This window comes from Oryzias melastigma, linkage group LG23 (genome assembly GCF_002922805.2).
Source record: "Oryzias melastigma strain HK-1 linkage group LG23, ASM292280v2, whole genome shotgun sequence".
Lineage (NCBI taxonomy): Eukaryota > Metazoa > Chordata > Actinopteri > Beloniformes > Adrianichthyidae > Oryzias > Oryzias melastigma.
The window spans coordinates 8,165,676-8,175,794 of NC_050534.1; the positions used below are offsets into that span (position 1 = coordinate 8,165,676).

Sequence of the window (10,119 nt, forward strand, 5' to 3'; positions counted from 1 at the left end):
ACAAATAAAAGAAGATGGAAGGATGGATGAAAGGAAGGAAGGCAGGAAGAATGGAAGGAAGGAAGGAAGGAAGGAAGGAAGGAAGGATGGATGGATGGAAGGATGGCAGGAAAGATGGATGGCTGGAAGGATGGATGAAAGGAAGGAAGGTAGGAAGCATGGATGGATGGATGGAAGGAGGGCAGGAAGAATGGATGGAACTAAGGAAGCTGGAAAGATGGATGGAAGGAAGGAAGGCAGGCAGGAAGGAAGGTATGAAAAAAGGCATGAAGGATGACAGGAAAGAAGGAAGGATTTTTCACAAGTATTCACTTGAGTCAAAGTTCAACTGGTTTAACTTTCAAAGTGCTTTTAATGTTCGCCTGCTTTGTACGTACATTAGACTTTTCATTGAAGTGGTTGTTTAATCGCATGTTGTCGAGTCCGGTGTGAACATACCGTTGGAAGGGGTCATGAGGACCTGCCGAGAGAGTGCGTCAACAGATGGGTGATGGGAAGTGGGGGTGGGCTTGCTCTGCACCAGCAGTCCCGCTACATCACAGAGGCAAATTTCTGACAAACTACTGCCACTCTGGAGGAACTATGTCCAAGAAAATGAGAGGTTTTTAGATTAATTGCTAAAAACGGCATTAACATAATGAAAAATCCACAGGGAACACTTTTACCACACACCAAAAGATGATCAGACAGGGTCTTTTTGTCCATTTTTTTCCTTTTTTAATCACGTTTTAGCTTTCTTGTTGGTTAAAAAATAAATAAACTAAACTCCTTCATGATGTGCCTTATATGGTGTCAGCTGTTTGAGGCCTTTATGGTTGCATATAAAAATAAACAAGCGTGCTGTCATCACAGAGCCTGTTATATTCTGAAGGCAGGCCAATTTAAAAAAAAAAAGTGCTGATAGTAGCAGGGCAGCAGCCGAAGCGCCAGAGACGGTGCCAGAGCTCCACATGTGCGAGGGAGGAATGAACTCAGAGCTCAGGTCACAGCGGAGAGCTGCACATGTGGGTCTGTTTTGCTGGATGGCAATCTGCAGTGTGGGCATGCCGGTGCATGTTGCTCCTCAATGCTGTCAACGGACCCTGGCAGAGCTGTGCGAGCTTGAAAGGACGTTTAGCTGTATGCTAAATGAAATTAGATAAATATAAATTTGCAGGTGGTGGGGGGGTCCATTGTTTTGTCCCATCGAAGGTGAAAAACGACGGGCTCAAACTTGTGGATTTGTAACGGGCTGCATTTATATTTTCCACTCACTTGTGGAAAAAAAAAATCTCAATTATTATTTATTTATTTCTTTTAATCCCATATCTGAAGTTTACCTTTCCACTCAAGTGCTTCCAGCCATATAAAAACTGAAATTTGACTCGCAAATTAGCTTACAGTATTTTTTTTATTTGAGCTGTTTCGTGTTTCACAACAGTCGAACACGCTGCTGTAATTTGTGTTTAATCAAAGCCGAAGCGAGAAAGTGGAGAAAAGCAGAACCAGTTTATGACGGGACGGCTGCTCCGATCGTGTTCCTCTTCAGAGGGATGTGATGACAAGCGTTAATATTCATACCTGTAAGATGTATTTTCAGGCTTGTTCCTGTTTTCTTTCGTGTTGTAATCTCAAATTAAACCTCAATAAACATGAGGTGTATTGTTTTGAAGTGGAGTGGGGATGGCAGAGGAATGTAAAGAGGAGATTCTGGAGAGGTAAAATCAAAAAAGGGTATTTTTGAGGAAACTGGGGAAGAAGGGCTTGAGAAATATTAATAAAAATGTTCACAGAATTGGAAAAAGACGCTATAGTCCTGTTGTAAATATTCTATGACAGTGATGAAGCTCATTTTTGGGACCATCCAGATTGAAACTAGACATCAAACAAGCCAAACAGGCTCATTTTTAGTAGATTAGATCTAAAATCTCCAAAGCAAGCAAAAAAATCCAACATGTTTTTAAAGTTGTATGTTAACTTCACGTTCTTAGTGCAAACGTGATGTAAAATTAATATTTTTGCTCTTTTTGGGTTTGTTGTAACAAAGATATTTATAAAAATATGTATTGCATATATGCATTTATTAGATCCTTCTGATAGGAGGCGGCACAGTGGAGTAGTGGTCAGCGCTCTCCCCTCACAGCGATAAGGCCCATCTTTCCCAACAGTAGCTGGGATAGGCTCCAGCATCCCAATGACCCTGAAAAGGATTCTGTGGCTGGATTGATCCCCATTTTATACATACATTTTCCTTTTAGCATCCTTGAATTGCACTGACAGAGCTAAAGTCCTAGTATTTGCTCAAGTTAACAATCAATTTACAGAATTTACATTTTTAATCCGATAACTAACTTTTGTCTTTTTGCTTAATTCAAATTGTCACTAATTTGCTTTTACCCTATACTCCACAACTCTATTCAATTTAGCTTCACATTAAACAGAAAATAATACTGAAGTATATTTTTTAAATAATAGAAAATAAAATCAGGACTGAAGGGGTTCATTCTAGACAAACTGATGGATTGTGGGTAATGGGACACAAACATCCAGTAAAAAAATGCTTTAAATATTTAAATAAAATGGTGACAGTTCATTAAAACAGATTAAATGAAGCTTTGACCGGAGTTACATAAATATAACGCTAAGAAACAATCCTTTGGTGTGTGTTTGAGAACACACATTTAGACTATGGTGTTCACACTGGACTAGCAGGGAGGGGCTTCTTCTTCTTTTTGTCTGTTCCTATTGTTTACGAGCACATGTCTGCCTTATACAGGTTTGATGGGAAATGTTGAGGAAAAATCTGGTGAATCTTGCTCCAGGCTTTTTGTTTCGCAGCTCTATTCCGATATATGAAAGACTTGGTGTTATAATTTCTCCTCTGTGATCAATTTTCAAACGGTTGCCACTTCCATGAACGAAAATGGATGCTAACCATCCGTCACTACCAATATTGTGCTGCTTTTAGGCAAAAAAAACAAAAAAAAATGTTGTTTTCTAGGACATAGTTTCTCTAGAGCGGCAGGAGTTCATTAGAAAGAGTTGTGGATGAGACTGTGGAGTAAGTCTACCCCATCTTCCCATCATCCACCTGTTCTCTCGCGCTAGCTTACAGCCCCTCACAGCCCCAAACTAACATTACAGATGCACCAAACACAGAGAGCTATTGGAGCTATCCAGCCGTACAGTTCACAAGTGGTTGAATCAGAAAGGGGCGGAGCATGAACCCTGTGGTCCACTCAGCATATTTTGTGTCACAAGTACGCTCTTTTTCAAACGGCGTTTTCTCATCTGTTCCTGATTCACAGTGATTTGAATAAAGAAATACTCAGAAATGTCATTTTATGTTTCATTTTCTTAATATTTTCAGAAAAATGTCACATAGCATGTTAAAAACACAATTTTCATTGAAGTAGCTCTTTTAACTGTAACTGATGAAGCAAAACATATATTTTTTGTTCAAAAAAGGTACTTTTATATTCTTTCTAAATTCATTTTTAGCTTTTTTAAACCCCACTTTTGAAGGAAAATAGAACAAATTCTCCTTTATCTTATGAAAAAGTGTTAATGCTTTTACCAAGCGAATCTATTTGAAACTTTTCTGAGTGAACTGGACTCCTGTCTGGTAAAACACTTTGTCCCTCCACCCTCCTCATCTCCACCCCCCCGTATTGCCCACCACCCCTCTGTTTTATGCGTCACAGTCAGCCGGGCATTTCTCCCTCTCTATTCTTTTACCATGTCTGAACCACAGAACTTCCACTGGTCCATTAATGCTGGTGGAAACAGAGCAGCTGGTCAACATAATTACATGTAAAGTCTTTTTCATGTTGGCTGCACGCTTTATGCCCATGAGGCAAAAATTAGTAAATGTCTTTAACACTTATCCTCAGATTTTATTGAGGTAAAAAAAGTGATGCCGTAGCTTTTCTATGTTAAGCTACTTATGTTCTTTTGATCTTGTTGGAGTAAAAATACTAGAAACTTGTGAGCTCAGTTGGGTTTTAGTATTTGTGTTTTAAGGTTCTGGGGTTCTTTGGTCTTTGAAGTAAAAATAATTTAATATTGCAGGTTGTTTATGCTGTTTTACAACATGAAATAATTGTTTATTAGTTTATTATTCATGTGAAATAGTTTTATGGGAAAAAATAAGTGTTATTTGTCAATAAAGAGATTAAATCTGAGAAAAACCAAAATATTAGTATTTCAATTTCTGTAACTTTTCCTAAAAACATTTGTTTACACATAAAAAATATTAAAATTACTTTTCTTTAATCTTTAGTATTGATCTGAGAAGATTTTTTAAATAGAGGCTTCAGATCAACATGAAACATGGCTTTTTAAGACATTTAGGTTGTGGAATTTTGGTTAAAAACGTCATAATCCTAAATAAAACACTATTGAGAAGGTTTTTTAAATAAAATAAATTGTCAAGGGAGACTTTAAGTCTTTCAGAATAATTTTTATGAACTATTTTCAGGGAATAGTCTTCTCCCTTTCTCTACCAGGAAATAGTCTGCTCCCTTTTTCCACCAGACAATAGTCTGCTCTCTTTTTCCACCAGACAATAGTCTGCTCCCTTTCTCCACCAGGGAATAGTCTGCTCCCTTTCTCTACCAGAAAATAGTCTGCTCCCTTTTTCTACCAGGGAATAGTCTGATCCCTTTTTCCACCAGACAATAGTCTGCTCCCTTTTTCTACCAGGGAATAGTCTGATCCCTTTTTCCACCAGACAAGAGTCTGCTACCTTTTTCCACCAGACAATAGTCTGCTCCCTTTCTCCACCAGGGAATAGTCTGCTCCCTTTCTCCACCAGGGAATAGTCTGCTCCCTTTCTCTACCAGAAAATAGTCTGCTCCCTTTTTCTACCAGGGAATAGTCTGCTCCCTTTCTCTACCAGAAAATAGTCTGCTCCCTTTTTCTACCAGGGAATAGTCTGATCCCTTTCTCTACCAGGAAAAAGTCCGCTACCTTTCTCCCCCAGACAATAGTCTGCTCCCTTTCTGTACCAGAAAATAGTCAGTTCCCTTTCTCTACCAGGAAATAGTCTGCTAACTTTCTCCACCAGGAAATAGTCTGCTCCCTTTCTCCACTAGGAAATAATCTGTTCCCTTTCTCCACCAGATAATAGTCTGCTCCCTTTCTCTACCGGGAAATAATCTGCTCCCTTTCTCCACCAGATAATAGTCTGCTCCCTTTCTCTACCGGGAAATAGTCTGATCCCTTTCTCCAGCCGTTTTTCCCAATCGAACAAGCGTTTCTGTGCGATCGCTAAACTGGCTCACAACACAGACAGCCGGCGTCTGCACGACTGTGCACAAACCAGAGGTGGAAAGCTCCCAAAGCTAGCTGATCACCGCTAGCTTCGCAAAAAGTGTTTGTGAGACTCTTCCTGGAGGGGGCGGTTTTCACCTCGTGATGTAAGCATGTGAGGACCCGCTCGTTTTCATGGGTAAGGGTGGGGCTGATGCTGAGAGCTCAAGTTTTTAGTGGATTACTCAGAAATACGGATCAAAGTATCACTTTGGGGTTCTTTATAGTGAAGAATGAACATTATAATTCACTTAAAAGCTCAAAAAGTGGATTTTTCATAGGACGGCCCCTTTAAACGGTGGTGTAAAGGTACATCAGTTGATAATCAGACTCGCCTGAAGCAGTAGGAAATGGCTTCAATAATGTGTGATTTCTGTATTTTATTAGCCTTTACTAACAATGAAAACTGCATAAGCAACAGAAGTTACTCTCGTTTGGATCATAGTTTTGGGATTTCCATATATATAGATAAGAGTCTTTTGTGTCGACCCCTAAAAGACTACAGGTGTGAGTCATGTTTAGCTGAGCTGAATCCATTCCTCCTTTTTTCCTTTTTCCTATGCTGGCTCATGAAAGCCCAACAGTCAGTAAGGCTATACCTTTCATAGTACAATGAATTTGATACTATGAACCAGGGGTGTCGAACTCAATCCCACAGGGGCCAAAATCCAAAACACACCTTAGGTCACCTTAGGGCTGAACAGGATAAACATTTATTGAACAGACTAAAATTTTAAAACGTTAAAATTGTAACTTTTAATATAAATATGAACTAGATATATAGCATTACCCGTGATAATGCTAGTGTGAATGCTGTAAGCTGAATTTAGCCGCTGAAGATGCTGAAATTGATAGCTAAAAATGCTAAAGCTGATAGCTGAAAATGTTAAGTTGATAACCAGCTAAAATATTAGCTAAATGCCAAATTAGCCCAAAAAAAGTCTTAGGTTAGCCAAAAAAGCTAGCATGTTGCTAAATAAAAATAGCTAAACTTCAAAATAGCATAAAAAACAAGGAAAAAGAAAAAACAAAATTAGCCAAAACAGGTAACATGTGGCTGAAAAAATATGTAAACTTCAAAATAGCCCTAAAATAGAAAGAAAGCTAAATTAGTTAAAACAACTAGCATGTAGCTGAAATATTAGCTAAACTCCAAAACAGCCGAAAAAATTTTATTAAATTCCAAAATAGTCCAAAAAGCTAACATTTTTAAAACTTTAAAACCATAACTTTTTAACATAATTATGAATAATAAACAGGCAGGAATATTTTTCCAGATTAAATCAACTTAAACCTTAAATAACTTTCAATATTTTACTCTCCAAAAATATATATCTTGCCAAAATTATACAAGTTAAAAATAAGCACAAGATTTCTTTGGTCCATTTATAATAATCAAATATAATCATCTGGAGGGACGGATATAATTACACGGAGGGCCAGATCCGGCCCGTGGGCCTTGACTTTGACACGTGTGCTATAAACCCAAACAGTTGGACTTTTTTATTCTTTTCTCCTCTCTTCTACAACTCCAAAAGAACTTGAAGCTCATCTATGGAAACTCCTGTCAAAACCCAATCACTTCTCTTACTGTCTTTACACGATTATAGCTACACTTCTGGGTTTTTTTTACATTTTTGGTTTATTGCAACATGTTGACCTCTTGGATTGGTTGCATGGAATGAATCCTGCAGCAGATGTGAGTGGTGAAGGCGCTAGCATGCGTGTGCTTTTGTTGGAGCCTCACCAAGACCCAGAGCAGCACAAACAGGGCCGAGGGAGCTGCTGCGGAGACAGTTAGGATATTATCCACAACTGGTCGCCGCAGCTGATTTATGGCAATAATGTGCAGTTTGGCGAGCTTCGTTTTTCAATAAAAATATGCGTTGTCACCCCGGGGTCCTCTAAATCCTATTGGCTATTATCTGACAGGCGTTTTGGAGAAAAAAGCTATTATTTCACCTCGGGTTGTCAGCTCGCTTCTTTGGCAGGAAGTGAAACAAAACAGGTTTTTCAGGCAAATCTAGAATTCAAACAAATTTGAATATGAAAGACCAAAGAGAGATTTTTCATAAAACTCACCACTCTGCTTAAGTGCTTGTTACACTTACCCACTTTACCCAAGTTTTGCATAGATCACCGTTTATAGTAGTTTTCCTGAAACAAACTTTTTACTTTTGTCAAAGTAAATCTGTATTTTTACTTTGTTTTGGTGTGTATTATGTGAATCATCTACTGATGGGATACATGCTATTGGTAGATAATCACATAAAAATATATATATTCATATTAACTTAAGTTTTTCAAACCAAACTATTAACTTATAACTTTCCTTTTTCATAATTATTATAATCTTACATTTATTTCATTTTATTTACTTTAGCCTTTATCTTCTACTATTAAACTAATTTGTTTCTATGATGTTTATGACGTTTTCTTTTGGCCAAATTGTCCTTTAACACATAGATCCTGATCTTGATGCGTCGTTTTTTGGTTAAATAAAGGTTTAAAAAAATTATATTAGCCAGTGTAAAGATTTTTGCCCCCAAAAAATGACCAATATGATTTAGTTTAAACTAATAAACCCAAATAAATAGATGAAACATCAATGTGACTGCAAGACAAAACTGTCAGAATTTTAAAAACTTGTAGACAGATAATAGAAATTGCTGCCCTCAAAGTAGCAGCGATAATAGAGGGGTAGAAACTACATTTTTTCCCATTGTAAAAGTATTATTTGCAACAAAAGCTTAATATCAAGAGGAAAAAATTGCAAAAACAAAAGTTTCAAGAAACTGTCAAAAGCAAACAAAAGTTCTGCTGAAGTTCTGGGATATATTGCGATAAATGTTGTATCGTGATACGCATTGGAACGCCACTCTTGCCACACACCCTTATTATTTAGCATATTTTCTTCAGTTTAATAAGATGTATCCATTGAAAAACTGTACAAAGATTTCTGCTGCTTCAATTTTCTTTTTACCGTCAGTCAGTAAAATGTCAATATAGTATAATGTTAATTTGATTGTTTTTCATCTTTTGACTCATTTCTAATTCAATTTGATGCAAATATTGAATGACTGATTAAATATTTGCATTAAAACGTACAAAAAAAGTTTGATGTATCAGCTAAACGCTCTCTGTCTCTTTTTTCTCTTCCATTCATCTCTCTGTTTTCCTTCTAACAAATAAAACAGGTTTCACGTGAGCTCCTCTTCAGCGCTCAAAGAGGGCACCACCCTGTCTGGCCTCTGCGGCGACCTGAGCTGCTCAGTGATTGGCTGCAGCCGGAGCTGCCACGAGTGGCAGACAGGCATAGCGTGTCTGAGACAAAAACACAGGGAGTCCTGCCAGCTTTTGTCCCCGAGGGGCGAGGAGGGCGGCGAGCGCCTGACTCTCTGGTGGACGAGTCACTGTGGAGGGTTCCACGACGGCTTACAAGCATGCTCGGATGTCAAACTGTCACGGCACAGTTTGCTTCAAACAACAACTGACCAGACAACGCCGAGCGACGGCTGGATTTTAAAGCCACATCAAACGGCAGAACTTTAACCCTCATAACTGATGTAATCGTCTGCCGAATCAAAACATCTGATCAAAAATTCAGTGTGCAGCAGTCTTCAACCCTCAGGAGGCGGACCAGTACTGGACGGTTTGTATCAGACTGCAGAGAAAAATAAATAAATAAAACTACCAACAGTCTAATGTTTTTTTTATCATGAACATTTGAATAATACAATAATACAGTGTGAGAACATAACACAATTCTAAGTGTGAGTCACAATTATTCTTAACTTTTTTAAGCTACTGTTAAAAGATTAATTTTAACATAAACATAAGTAATACATTTTTTTACAAACTGGCAATTAAGAATAACCAAAAAAAAAAAAAACAAAGGAAGAAAAATAAAGAAAAATGCAAGACCTTGTATTATGTAACTAGTCTTCAGGAAAATCTGATTTTGAAGGAAGTTTTATTTTGAAAAACTACTGGATATTCGAAGTTCCTGTGAAAGATTGACTTGTGACTGACTCAACAAATCTGTCATGGCTGATCAATCTGAAAAACACAGTATTGAAGACAAAAAGCGCTACAGTATATATGGAATCCTATTTCTCACAATTGTGACAGTCAATTTCAATCCCTACATGATTTATTCAGAAAAAAGCTAAATAAACTATTTTGTCTATTTTACAACACTATTTTAAAGCTTCTTTTAACATTCGAGCTCACATCATTTCATTGAGAATGCCTTTTTGACTGTCTTTTTTGCCTTGAGGACCATAGAAAATGTTAACCTGGAGCAAAGAGCGATGTTTATGTGGTTTTGAATGGCAAGTTGTGACAGTGTTTCTATAAGTGAAAGAATGTATCCAGAAATCCATGTTTCAGGCTAAAAGATAGTTTCTAAAGGCCAAATTCACAGTTTTGGTAAAAAAAAAAAGTAGTAAAAAATGCATAATTTGTAATTCTTAAAACTCATAATTGTGTCAAATTATCTACTGTAAGCAAAGTGATAAAAAATAATTCAGATTGTAAACATTAAAATTCGTAATTCAACTAAAAGGGACGTCCAATTGATTTGAAGCTCTTCACATTTTTTGAGGTAATCTACAACTTCTAATTGTAACATTTGTTTCTCAATTACTTGTAAATGATGTCCATTTAAATTAGGAAACAATCAATGAAAATCTCCGGCACCAATTTTTGTTTGTTTTAAAGGTGTCTTTTTTTATTCAAGATGGCGGCCTCTTCCTGAGGTCAAAGGTTGACAAAACCTTTGGGGTCATTGTAGACTTAAGCTGGTAGAAAATGTGTGCAAAATTT

General features: G+C 37.3%; 1 long non-coding RNA gene across 1 annotated transcript in view; it reads left to right on the plus strand.

Moving 5' to 3' along the window:
• LOC112158391 overlaps nt 1-9,723 on the plus strand; it is a 33,037-nt gene extending 23,314 nt beyond the window's left edge. The window contains exon 3 of the long non-coding RNA XR_002921307.2: nt 8,490-9,723. This is a non-coding gene — a long non-coding RNA (uncharacterized LOC112158391). The remainder of the gene's footprint in view (nt 1-8,489) is intronic.
• Nucleotides 9,724-10,119: the final 396 nt, after the last annotated feature.